Genomic DNA, 13,859 nt, shown 5'->3' with positions numbered 1-13,859 from the left:
CATCTTGGTTTCAGTGGTTTTGTCTGTGCAAAAGCTTTTTAATTTAATTTATTCAAAATCATCTAGTTTGCTTTTAGTGATGTTCTCCATCTCTTCCTTGGTCATAAACTGTTTCCCTTTCCATAGACCTGAGAGGTAAACTACTCCTTGATCTTCTAGTTTCCATATGAGATTGTTTTTTAAGTCTAAATCCTGTATCCACTGGGATTTTATCTTGGTATAAGGTGTGAGGTGTTGGTCTATTCTAAGTTTCTTTCACATAACTTCCAATTTTTCCAATTTTTATCAAAGAGAAAGTTTTTATCCCAATAGCAGGACTATTTGGGTTTATCAAACATCAGATTACTATAACCGTTTCTTGCTGTTTCACCTAGTCTATTCCACCACTCTATATCTTAGCCAATACCAGACAGTTTTGATGACTGATGCTTTATAATAAAATTTTAGATCTGGTAGGCTAAGCCACCTTCTTTTACACTTATTTTCACTGAATCTCTGGAAATTTTTGACTTTTTTATTTCTCCATTGGAATGTACTTACAACTTTTTCTAACTCATCAAATAGTTTTTTGAAATTCTGATTGGTAGAGTACTAAAAAGGTAATTTAGCTTTGGTAGAATTGTCATATTTTTTCTATTAGCTTGACCAGTTGATGTTTGCCCAGTTATTTAAATATGATTTAATTTGTGTTAGAAGTGTTTTGTAATTGCTATCAAAAAGTTTCCAAGTCTGATTGGCAGGTATTTTATGTTGTCCCAGCTTACTCTGAATGGGATTTATCATTCTAGCTCTTTCTGCTGTATCTTCCTAGACCTATATAGAAATGTCACAGATTTATGAGGGTTTATTTTATTTCCTGTGACTTTGCTAAACTTGCTCATTGTTTCCAATAGCTTTTTGGATGATTTCTTGGGATTCCCTAGGTATTCAATCATTTCATCTGCAAAGAGTGAGAGTTTTGTTATCTTCCAAATTCTAATTCCATAAATTTCATTTTCTTCTCTTATTGCTGAAGCTAACATTTCAGATATGATATTAAATAGAAGTGGTGATAATAGGCATCCTTGTTTCATCCCTGATGCTATTGAGAATACCTCTTGTCTCTCCCCATTCACTACAGTGATAGCTGATGGTTTCAGATCCATACTGCTTATTATTCTAAGGAACAGTCCATTTATTCTTACAATCTCTAGTGTTATTACTAGGAATGGATGAAGTATTTTGTCAACAGTTTTTCAGCATCTATTGATATAATCATGTAATTTCTGATAGCATTGTTGTTGATATAATTAATTATACTAAGTTTTCCAAACATTGAATCAATGCTGCATTCATGGGATAAATCCTACTTGGTCATAAAGTATTATTCTAGTGATAACTTGTTGTAATCATTTTGCTAAGATTTTATTTAAGATTTTTGCATCTATATTCATCAGATAGATAAGTCTATAATTTTCTTTCTCTGTTTTAACTCTTCCTGGTTTAGGTATCAGTACCATATAGGTGTCATAGAAAGAGTTAGGCAGAGTTCTGTCTTCCCCTATTTTTCCAAAGAGTTTATATAGAATTGGAACCAATTGGTCCTCAATTGTTTGGTAGGTCTAGAATTCACTTGTGGAAATATCAGGCCCTGGAGAATTTTTCTTCGGGAGTTCAATGATGGTTTGTTGAATTTCTTTTTCTGAGATAGGGTTGTTTATGTATTTAATCTCCTCTTCCTTTAACCCGGGCAACTTATATTTTTGCAAATAATCATCCATTTCACATAGAGTGTCAAATTTATTGGCATAGCCTAGGGCAAAACAATTCAGAATTGTTGCTTTAATTTTCTCTTCATTAGTGGTAAGTTAACCTTTTTCATTTATGATGCTAACAATTTGGTTTTGTTCTTTCTTTTTTTTTAATCTAATTGACCAGAGGTTTACCAATTTTATTTTTTACATAAATCCAACTCTTGGGTTTATTTATTAATTCTATGGGTTTTTTGCTTTTTCTTTTTTTAATTTCTCCTTTAATTTTTAGAATTTCTAATTTGATATTTAATTGGAGGTTTTTAATTTGTTCTTTCTCTAATTTTTTGTTGCATACTAATTTCATTGATTTCCTCTTTTTCTAATGAATTCAAGTAAGCATTTAAAGATCTAACATATCCCCTGAGAGCCTCTTTGAATAAATCCCATAGGTTCCAGTATGTTGTTTCATTTTTGTCATTATCTAGGATAAAATAATCAATTCTTTCTATAATTTGTTGTTTGATCCACTCATTCTTTAAAATGAGCGTATGCATTTTCCAATTAGTTCTGGGTCTATATCTCCCTGTCTCAGTATTGCATATGATTTTTATTGCATTATCATGATCTGAGAAAGATATATTCACTATTTCTTCCGTTCCACAATTTATTATTAGGTTTTTAGGTCCTAGTACATGCTCAATTTTTCTGTAAGTGCCAAAGAATGCAGAAAATAGTGTTTATTCCTTTCTAACCTCATGGAATTTCCTTCCTATGTCTATCATATCTTGGTTGTTTAACAATCTATTTACTTCCTTAACTTCTTTCTTGTTTATATTATTATTTGATTTATCTAAAACTGAGAGTGGGAGGTTGAGGTCTTCCACTAGTAGAGTTTTCCTGTCTATGCCTTCCTGTAGTTCTTTCAGCTTCTCCTCTAAGAGCTTGGATGTTATCCCATTGGGAGCATACACATTCAATATTGTAATCACTTTATTGTCTATGGTACCTTTTAGGAAGATATAGTTTCTTTCCTTATCTCTTTTAATGCTATCTATTTTTGCAGCTGCTTTGTCTGAGACAAGGATTGCTACCCCTGCTATCTTCACTTCAGCTGAAGCAAAATAAATTTTGCTCTAACCTTTTACCTTTATATGTATTTTGTGCTTCAAATGAGTTTTTTCTGTGCAACATATTGTAGGATTCTGGTTTTTAAACCAGTCTGCTATTCACTTACATTTTAAAGGAGAGTTTATTCCATTCACATTCAAACTTATAATTACTACATCTTTATTGCACTCCATTCTATCTTTCCTGGTTTGAATTTTCTCCTTTTTCCCCAATATCCATTTTCCCCAGTATTTTATTTCTGAATACCACCACCTTCAGTGTGTTTGCCCTACTATATCCATCCCCTCTCCTTTCTTTCCCCTTTCCCTTTTCCCCTTTTCTCTTCCCTTCCTTCTGTTAGCTCCCCTTTTTTCTCTCCCCTTCCCTGACTCTGTCCCCTCCTCCCCTTTTCCCCCTTTCAATACTTGTAAGGTAAGATGTTTTTTTAAGGTAACTGAGTATGTATGTAAGTTAACTTTAAGCCAAATCTGAAGAGAGGAAGATTCAGGTGTTTCTCATCTCCTTTCTTCTTCCCTTCTATTGCAGTAGATGTTTTGTATCCCTTAACATAATGAGATTTACCCCATTCAATGCCCTCCCTCCTCCCATCTCCTTCCAGTCCCCGTTTTTAAATCTTTCTATCTGAGTCATAGCAAATCCCAAGTATCCATCACTTGTGGCTAATTATATTCTCTCCAATAGTGTTATAATTTTTGAGAGTTATTGGAGTCTTTATCCCAAGTGGGTATATAACCATTTTCATCCCATTTGGTAGCAGTCACATGGATAAGTCATGAATGTCCATCACTTCTGGCTAAGTATATTCTTTCTGAAAGAGTTACAATTCTCAAGAGTTATGATAATCTTTTTTCCCAAGCTAGATTATAGCCAGTTTCATCTTATTGCATAGCAGTTTTTCTCCTTGGCCCCTTTTCCTCCTTTTCATGTGGTTCTTGAACCTCCTGTTTGATGTCCAAATTTTCTGTTTGACTCTGGTGTTTTCATCAGGAATTGTTGGAAGTCTCCTGTTTCTTTAAATGACCATCTTTTCCCCTGGGAGAGAAGGCTCAGTTTTGCCAGATAGTAGATTCTTGGTTATATTCCAAGTTCCCTTGCTCTTTGGAATATCTCATCCTGGCCCTTTGATAACTTAATGTTGATGCAGCCAGGTCCTGCATAGTCCTTACTGTGGATCCTTGGTATTTAAATCGTTTCTTTCTGGCTGCTTGCAGAATTTTCTTTTTTTTTTTCTTATAGTTCTGGAATTTGGCTACAACATTCCTTGGTGTTTTCATCTTAGGATCTCTTTCTGGAGGGGGATTGAACTATTCTTTCAATAACTACTTTGCTCTCTGCTTCCATGATATAAGGGCAATTTTACATCAATAAATCCTGTAATATTAAGTCCAGGATTTTTTTTTCTCTTCAATATTTTCAGGAAGATCTATAATTCTCCGGTTATGCCTTCCTGATCTTTTCTTGATGTAAGTGGTTTTGCTGATGAGGTATTTTACATTTTATTCTATTTTTTTTAATTTTTGGTTTTGTTTAACAGGCTTTTGCTGTTTCATGAAGTCATTACTTTCCATAGTCTCCATTTATTTTTAGTGAATAATTTTCTTCATTTCCCTCTTGAAACTCCTTTTCCAATTAGTCAGTTCCATTTTTGAAATAATTTTTCCATTTGACCAATTGAGAGTTTGAGAGAATTATTTTCTTTTTGCATTTGTCCAATTATATTTGCCAAAAATGTGCTTTCTTGTTGCATGGTGTTAATCTTCTCTTAGGTTTCTTTTCCCAAATTTTCCAATTGATTTTTAAATTCCTTTGTAATTTCTTCAAGGAGGTCTTTCTGTGCTGGAGCCTGGATCATAATTTCCTCAGAGGTTCTAGGTCTCTCTGAGTTAGGTTCTTTTCCTTCCAAGAATTTTTCTATGGAACCTCCTTTAGTTGGCCTTTCTTCATTTTACTAAGACCTTGTGTTGGGGAGCGCCTGGTTCACAGAGAATTGTTTTTGAATTCCCTAGAGGCTTTACTCACTAAGTGTAGTATCTCCAGCTGACCAGTAGGGTGTCCTGGTTGCTTTCTCTGGAGTGTCTGTGAACTTGATTGGGGTCCTCTCTTTTGGCCTAGAGGGAGAGGTTGAAGCTGTTATATACTTTTGTCTTTGATCAAAGGTGGGCTTTATCCTGGGGTGAGGTAATCACTTTCCCTATTGTTGGCTGAGGTGATTATGCTCATCTATCACCTGCCCCTAGACCAGAAGTAGTCTTTAATTGTGTTTGTTCTGGGAAAAGGCTTCAGCTGAAATGGAGGTTTGGGCTCTGAGTTCCTTCTGGACCAGAAGAGTCCAGGGATCAATGTCTGCAGCTCTCCCACACTGGGACTCTCCCTCTAATTCTGCCCACAAGCTCCAGATGGTCAGCACCACCACCAATGCCTCTGGTCGCTAGTTGACCCAAGCTCCCAGTTGACCAGGCTCTAACCCTACCACTGACCAATTCAGTCCAGTTCTCAGGTCCTCAGACTTCTAGGCTCCTGCCCTACTGCTAATCAGGCTAATGCAAGGCCAGTCCAGGCTCCCAGGCTCTCACATGTCCTGTGCTCCTGCCAGAGTATGCCTTTTGTGTCCAGCCTTGCCCAAGATGTCAGAAGACAAACCCTGAGCTGTATATTGTTCTCCTGGCTTTTCTTTCTGGGTTTTGTATATTGAATTTCTGTTAAGAGGTTTGTCTCATATTATTTATGAGGGAAGATCAGGAAACATTAGAACTGTGTCTGTCTTCTCTCCACCATCTTGGTTGAAAGACCTACTATGTTCTTTTAAAAAAAATTTAGCATTTTTGTGATAATCATATGATTTCTAATGATTTTGTTATTGCTATGTCAATTGCTTTGTTATTGTCCAATTAGACAGAGTGATTTCCTAAACTGAAACTAGTCCTCCATTCCTGGTATAAACACCACTTTATTATATTATTCTGGTAATAAATTTCTGTAATCTCCTTGCCAATATTTTATTTTAAATATTTTTATCAATATTCATTGGGGAAATTGATCTATAATTTTCATTCCTTGTTTTGTCTCTTCCTTTCTAGGTTTGAACACCATTTGTATCATGAAAAGAATTTTGCAGGACTCATTATAGATTTCCAAATAGTGTATATAACAGTGGAATGAATTCTTCTTTAAGTGTTTTATAGAATTCATAGGCAAATCCATCTGGCCTTGGAAATTTTTCCTAAAGCATTCATTCATAACTTGTCCAATTTCTCTTTCCTTCTAACATGAGACTATTTATGCATTTTATTTCCTCTTTTGTTAATCTATATAGTTTATATATATAGATATAGATATATCTATATATATTTTTTCTGTAAATTTCAATGGAATTTTCATCCATTTGACTTGATTTTCAGATTTATTGGCATATAGTTGAACGAAATAGCTTCAAATTAGTATTTTGATTTTTTTTCCTTTATTGGTGATAAATTCATCAGTGCTGAAACTACTACGACCTGTGTAATCTGTGTAAACACACCTGTGGTTTCTTGGTGTTTGAATTCCTTTTTTAGCTGTCTGTAGTATTTTCTCCTTGATTGATAGTTTTGAAATTTGGCTATGATAGTCCTTGAAATTTTCATTAGGAGCTCTTTCAGTAAGTAATCTTTGGATTCTTTCAATGATTATTTATTTTTCAGGTTCTAAATTACTAGGCAACTTGAAAGATTTTGTCCAAACTCTTTTCTGATCTTGGCTTTTAGAGAGTCCAACAATTAGTAAATAACATTTCCTTGATCTATTATCTAGTAGTTTTTCCAATGAGGTGTTTTACAAATTTTATTTTTTCATTATTTTGATTTTGTTTGACTGATTCTTGAATTCTCATGGAGTCATGATTCTTCTCAAATCTAATTTTTTTGGAAATATTTTCTTCAGTGAAATTATGTACCTCACCCACCAGGCAACCAATACTAACTATTAAATAATTGTTTTCTTCAGTCAATTTTTTGTGCTTCCTTTTTCAAACTCTTGTATAGCTTTCAAGTTCTTTTCCAAAATTTTCTTTTGTATCTCTTATTTGATTTTTCAATTCCTTTTTTTTTCTATTCCAAGATGACTTCTTGAACATGAGGCCAATTCATCTTCCACTCTTGGAGTTTCACATCTCACTGTCCTTTTCTGAATTTGTGTTTTAGATCTTAAATTTCATAGTAGTTTTCTTTGATCAGGACTTTTCTCTGTTTCTTACTAAAGTTTTAGCCATTTTCTTGGTTTTTAAAGTTAAACTCTGCTCCTAGGGACTTAGAGGCATTTTCATTGTTCATCCTGTGGCTTCTAGTATTAGGAGGTGGCCCACTTTACTGAGATTGCTCAGACTAGTTGCACTCACTGTGCCAGTGTTCTGTGGTTCACAAATTGCCTTCTACAATGGAGCTGGAGGCCTCATAGCTGTCTTGCTGTGCCTCTGGCTGCTGAGATAGAATTTGGGGCTGTCAATTTCTGATCTGTGCTGAGTCTATGAGAAGCCTATTGGCTTCCTTGCATACTACCTTCACTGAACTGTACTCCCCTTCCACCAAGTGAGAAAGATCTTTCTTGAAGTTCTTCCAAGATATCAACCTATCATTCTTTTTGTGAGTTCTGTCTCTCCAGATTTGTAATGCTGTGTTTGAGGAACACTAAGGAGAGCTCAGGTAACTTCATGGCTTCTCTGTTCTCTTGGTACTCTTATTCAAATTATTTTCATAAAATTTGAATATTTATGGATTTGATTTTCTCTTATATTAGCCTGGGCATTATCCAGTCCTTCAAATTATTATTTGATAGACCTTGCATGAAACTGAGATGGTGCTCCATTTTTTTCCTTACCATCCATTTGCATTGTTTTATTCTTAATGTAGGAACATAGACATATTTTAACTATATTCCTCAGAATTTTAAAATTTGAATTTCTCTCAGGAAATGTCACCTAGCTTTACTTTTCAATTTCTGCTTTGCTCCAGGGTTCTTTGATATTTGGACACATATTTCTTTATAACCTCTTGAAATAATATGATTGGGCTCTTTTTATTTTTATAACTTAATAATTGATTATTTTTCCCTGATTTGCTTTCTTAAGTGTTTTTCTATGTGCCATCTTTTTTCATATTTTCATCTATTTTCTTTTGCTTTTATTGCATTGTTTATTTATGACTCATTCAGTCATTACCTTCCACTTTCACCAGTCTAATTTGTAAGGAGTAATTTCAATCAGTGCAGTTTGGTGTCCCCTTTTAGACACTTCTGATTATTAAAAAATCATTTTCTTTAGTATTTCTTTGTCTCTTTTTTCCTATGATGCCAATTCTCTTTTGTTATGAAAATCTGAGTTCAGAGGACTTCTGAGGCAGAGCCAAGATGGCAGTGTGAAGCTAGCATGCTACTGGAGCTTTTCCCTACACAATGTTAAATAAAGTTTCTACTTAAATATTAAAGCTATAGATTCCAAACAAAACAAAAGACTGAAACAAATTATCAACTATAGACTTTGTTAAGGGTCTTCACTGAAACTCTGTCTCTTCAGGGGAATAGGAGAAAATAAATCCCAGCTAGACAGGAGGGCAAGAAAATCAACAAGAGCCTTCTAGTCATAGTACAGTCCAGATCCTGACAGATAGCAGCCCAAGTCCCAGCAGCTATATAGCAGGCCAGCAAGGTGTGACCCATTCCCAGTCAAAGTCTGAATCTGAAAATACTGAGCCAATGTATAGGATTAGGTTGGGAAGAAACAACTGTATAGGCAGAGTCTGGACATAAAGGAATAAACAAACCACTGTACAGGCAAAGCTAGGGCTGAATAGTCAATATCTTGGCAAGAAATAAGCCAGGGATCAGATACCAGCCTCAGCACAAACAAAGCTAGGACTATAGCTCAACATTCAAAATGAGAAAAGGAAAAAAAAAAAAAGCAGAAAGAGAACTAACCATAGAAAGTTACTATTCTAATAGAGATGGAAAAATGTCATTTCAGAAGAAGAAAACAGTGATAAATTACCTATGTAGGAAGTCTCAATGGGGTTTATGAATTGGACTCAAATACAAAACCTCATTGAAGAGTTTAAAAAAAAGTTTCAAAAAAAAGGAGAGAGGAAGAAAAAAATGGAAACAGAAATGAGAACTATGCAGTAAAATTATGAAAAACTGGTCAAAGAAATCAATTCTTTTAAAAGTAAAAAACAAACAAACTGGAAAAAGAATGCAATTCATCAAAAAATAAAATCAATGAACTGCAAAGGGAATGCAACTCATCTACAAGCTAAATCGACCAACTCAAAAAATAAGGTAGCTCATTTAAAAAATCAAATCTATCAATTTGAAAAGGAATGCAACTCAGGATAAAGTAAAATTATCCAAATCAAATAGGAAAAGGAGACAAAACAATTAACTGAAGAAAATAAAACCCTAAAAGCTAAAAAATGAACAAGTAGAAAATGAAAATCTATGAGGCACCAAGATTCTATCTAACAAAATCAAAAGATTGAAAAACAATGAAGAAAATGTAATGAATCTTTTGGAAAAACAAATGACCTGAAAAATAGATCTAGAAGAGATAATTTATGAATTATTTGTCTACTAGAAAACTTAGATCAGAAAAAAAAGAGTCTGGAAAATATCTTTCAGCAATTATGGAAAAACTCTCTTAATATCCTAGATCAAGAAGACAAAATAATTCTTGAAAGACTATGCAAAACTATCCAGAAAAAACCCCCACCCAGGATAAAACTCCAAGAACTATCATAGCCAAATTTCAGAATTCTCAATTGAAGGAAAAAACACTACAAGCACTCAAAAAGAAATAATTTAAATTCAAAGAAAGCACAGTCAGAATTGCATAGGATATATAAGCTAAAACATTAAAAGATTGGAGGGCCTGGAATGTGAGAACTGAACAGAAAATTCAGTCTTCAAATACAAGACTCAAGAGATGTATAAAAAGATAAAGGTAAGCAGAAAGGGGCTGGGTTGGTGGGGAAATGCTAGTCAAGAGCATTGATCTGTATAAATTCCTATAAGGAATGATAACGTTTATAAATTTTGAGGATTATATTTTTTTCTAAATAGTTAAAGGGTTAAATTTTCCTAAAGGGAATGTACTAAGAGGATATGGATATAACTGAGACATGAATATAATGTTGATTATGACAGTGGTATATCCTATAGAGACAGAGAGAGAGGGAGAGTACTTAGCCTGTATACTTTATTAAATTGAAAATTGACTTTATTTTCCTAGACACTTCAGTTAAGTTGGGTTGTAGTACATTTGGGACAGAGTATGGAAGCATACTTAGAAGGGTTGGCCCTAAATAGATTGGGAAGTGATTCTACTTTAATTCATACTTTGATTAATGTGAGTTTTAGTACCGTGTTCGGTGTACTAAAGGGTTAGAGAGCAAGAGTGTACTTAGAGAAACGACATAAAACAACATGAAGTGATTGTGCTTTGCTTGATGCTTTGGAAGCAATTGAAGGGAATGTGTTGGCGGAAAGACATAAATGTTTCATGAAATGATTTGACTCATGAGAAATGTTAGTCCATGGAAGGTACTTGAAAAGATGGAGAGATATAAATCAATTAAATTTTGATGTTATTCATGATTCTTGAGATGTGTAATTCTAATGGGACTGAAGAAGGGAATGTACTTAAAGAATATGAGGCAATGCTGTTTATTAATAATTCAATCAATCAACCCTTGAGAAAGGCACATCTATGATGGCAGAAAAAAGGTATAGATTTTGACAAAGGGGTGTAGGTGCAAGATAGTTTTAACACAATAAAGACATGAAAGGGCCTATACTAGGAGAAAGATCAACATTAGTGATTAAATAACACCAGATGAAGAGACACAAATGCCTATTAGAGTTTAGCTAAAATAGGGAGTGTGTGAACACTGAGTAAATCCTACTTTTAATAAATTTGGCAAAGAGAGTGAATAACATACATTCCCAATTTAATTTAAAAATATATCTTGTCCTACATGGGAGTTAGGAGGGAAAGGGAAAGAAAGAAGAAGGGACTGATAAAAGGAAAGGTGAAGGTAAAAGTGAAAATAAAGTTGAAGGGGAAAGAGAGCCAAATGTTGGTGAGGAAGAATAAAGAAAGGAAAGAGAAAAATGTAAAAATGTAAAGATAGTATGGAGGAAAACACAGAATTAAAAATCTTAGTTATAAATGTTAATGGGATCAATTCTCCCATAAACTTAAGCCAATAGCAGAATGAAAACATGAGTTCAAATCCAAATTATATCTGAGACAGAATGATATAGTTTGTATATCTTAAGAATTGTACTAAAAATATCTGATTTCTAATCTTGCTTTAGACACTTAACTGGGACACACAGGAAAAGACACTTAACCAAAATATCCTTCACTTATCTTATAAAATGTGGTGCATTCAATGGTCATTAAGTTATCTTTCAAACCTCTATCCTTAATGTGAGTTTTGACAAGATTTAATTTTTCTGGGTGGATGTTTTTAATCTATAAAATGAGGAAAATGTACTAGATAATTTTTATTATTCCCTTGGTCTAAGAATATCAAGTTTCAGACTACCACAAAGCAGTAATCATGATAGCATACTTGTATCTGATAAGACTTAGAAGAGTTATATAGAGAAATGCATCAAAATTATAAGGTTACAAGTAATTCTCCAATTGAAAAAAGGTCAAATGATATAAAGTCAGTTTACATATGAAGAAATTAAAGCTATATATAATCACATGAAAATATCTTCCAAATCATTATTGATTAGAGAAATGCAAATTAAAATAACAATGACTATCACCTCACACCTATTAGATTGGGGAAGAAGAGAAAAAGGGGAAATGATCAATGTTGGAGAGTATGTGGGAGGATTAGGACATTGATGTAATGCTGGTGGAGTTGTGAATGGATCCAACCATTAGGGAGAGCAATATGGAACTATGATCAGAGAGAAATAAAATTGTTTGTACCTTTAACTAAGCAATTCCAATTCTAGTTCTATATTCTGAAGAAATCCTGAAAAATGACATATTCCAAAATGCTCATAGCAGCTCTTTTTGTCGTGGCAAAGAATTGGAAATTTAGGGAATGCCCATCATTTGTGGAATGGCTAAACAAGTTATGTTATATGAATACTATGGAATATTATTGTTCTATAAGAAATCATAAATGGTCAGCCTCTAGAGAAGCATGGAATGACTTACAGCATCTGATGCAGAGTGAAGGAAGCAGAACCAAGAGAACAAGGTACACATAAAAACAACATTATGGGATGATCAATCTTAATGGAAGCAGCTCCTCTCAGTTGTTCAGAGAGCTAGTACAACCATATTAGGCTGGCTATGGACAATGTTATCCTCATCCAGAGGAGTGAAAACAAAATGAAACACAAATGATAAGCAAATCAGTCAGAATCTTATGAACACTTTATAAAAATTATCTCTTATGTATCTTTCCCCCTTAATCCTGAAATATGACTAATATGTAAACATAACATGTTTATCAAAATATGTATGCTAACCTGACTGTTCTTCATGAGAGGAGGTGGGTAAAGGAGAGAGGATGAGAAGACATTTTGAAACTTAAAAATACACACGTGCATATGAATAAAAAAATTAAAATTAAGAAAGACTCAGAGGAGTTGAATCATGGAATAGATAAGATACACAAAAGGATGTAAGTTAATGAAGTAATCTATTGCTTGAGAAACTCAGAGGTCCAAGCTTTCAGAGAAAGAACTCAGTATTTGACATAAACTGATGGAAAAACTGAAAAGTAATTTATCACAAACTAGTGATAAAATGTTATTTTATATTATAAATGAAAATCAGGTCAAAAGAGATATATAATTTTGACATAAAGGCCAATATATTTTTCTCTTCTAATTACATGTTAAAAATATAGCACTTATTTTTTTGTTAAATCTTGTATTCAAAATTCTCTCCCTCCCTCCCTATTTCCCCTTCCCTCTCCTTGAGAAGGCAAGAAATTTAATTTACATTATTCCTGTGTAGTCATGAAAAAAAAGTATTTCCTTATTTTTCATCTTTGAAAGGAAACAGATCAAATAAAAAACATGAAGAAATTTTAAAACATGTTAAATCTTGCATTATGGCTAGGTGGTGCATTGAATACAGCACCAGCCCTGGAGTCAGGAGATAAGAGAAACATTTCTGTTCCTGGAGATACATTCGTCAAAATATTCTTGGATCATTTTATCCTGAGAATAACTAATTCATTCAAAGCTGAGCATTATATAAAATTGATGTTACTGTGCACAATATTCTTAGTTCTACTCATGTCGCTTTGCATCAGTTCACATAAGTCTTTACAGATTTTTTTTTCTGAGAGCATCATGGTCATTATTTCTTCTAGTATAAAGTTATTTTTCACAATTATCTATTTTGCCAGGCATTCCACAATTGATGGGTATTTCCCTGACTTCCAAAGTGTCAACATCACAAAAAAGAGATCCTATCAATATTTTGAATGTATAGGGCATTTTCCTTTTTTTTTTTTTTATCTCTTTGTGGTATAGATCTCATAGTGATATTGTTGAATCAAAGGCTATAATATACATTTATAATCTAAAAAATCTAAGAAAATCAGAGAAGCATGAGAAAAAAATCTGCCTGTCATTTCTATGGATAAGGGAAGATTTTATAATTTGACAGAGAGATTATCAGAGTAAAGTAACTAATTTTGATTACATGCAATTAAAACATTTTGTTCAAACAAATATAATGAATGCAAAGTTAGAAAGATATGAGGAAATTGGGGGGGTATAGCAAATTTCTCTTGTGAGTCTCAGTTCTCAAATATATATATATATATTATATATATATATATATATTATATATATATATGAAACTGAGCCAATCCCAATTTAATAGATTGTGAAAGGCAATGAAGAAATGAAAGCTAATAACAATCATGTAAAGATTATACTAAATGAACCATGCTTTGCAAAATGCAACTTAAAACAATTCTGAAG

The sequence above is a fragment of the Macrotis lagotis genome, chromosome X (genome assembly GCF_037893015.1).
Source record: "Macrotis lagotis isolate mMagLag1 chromosome X, bilby.v1.9.chrom.fasta, whole genome shotgun sequence".
In the NCBI taxonomy this organism is placed as follows: Eukaryota; Metazoa; Chordata; class Mammalia; order Peramelemorphia; family Peramelidae; genus Macrotis; species Macrotis lagotis.
Note: the sequence above shows the minus strand (reverse complement) of the source record.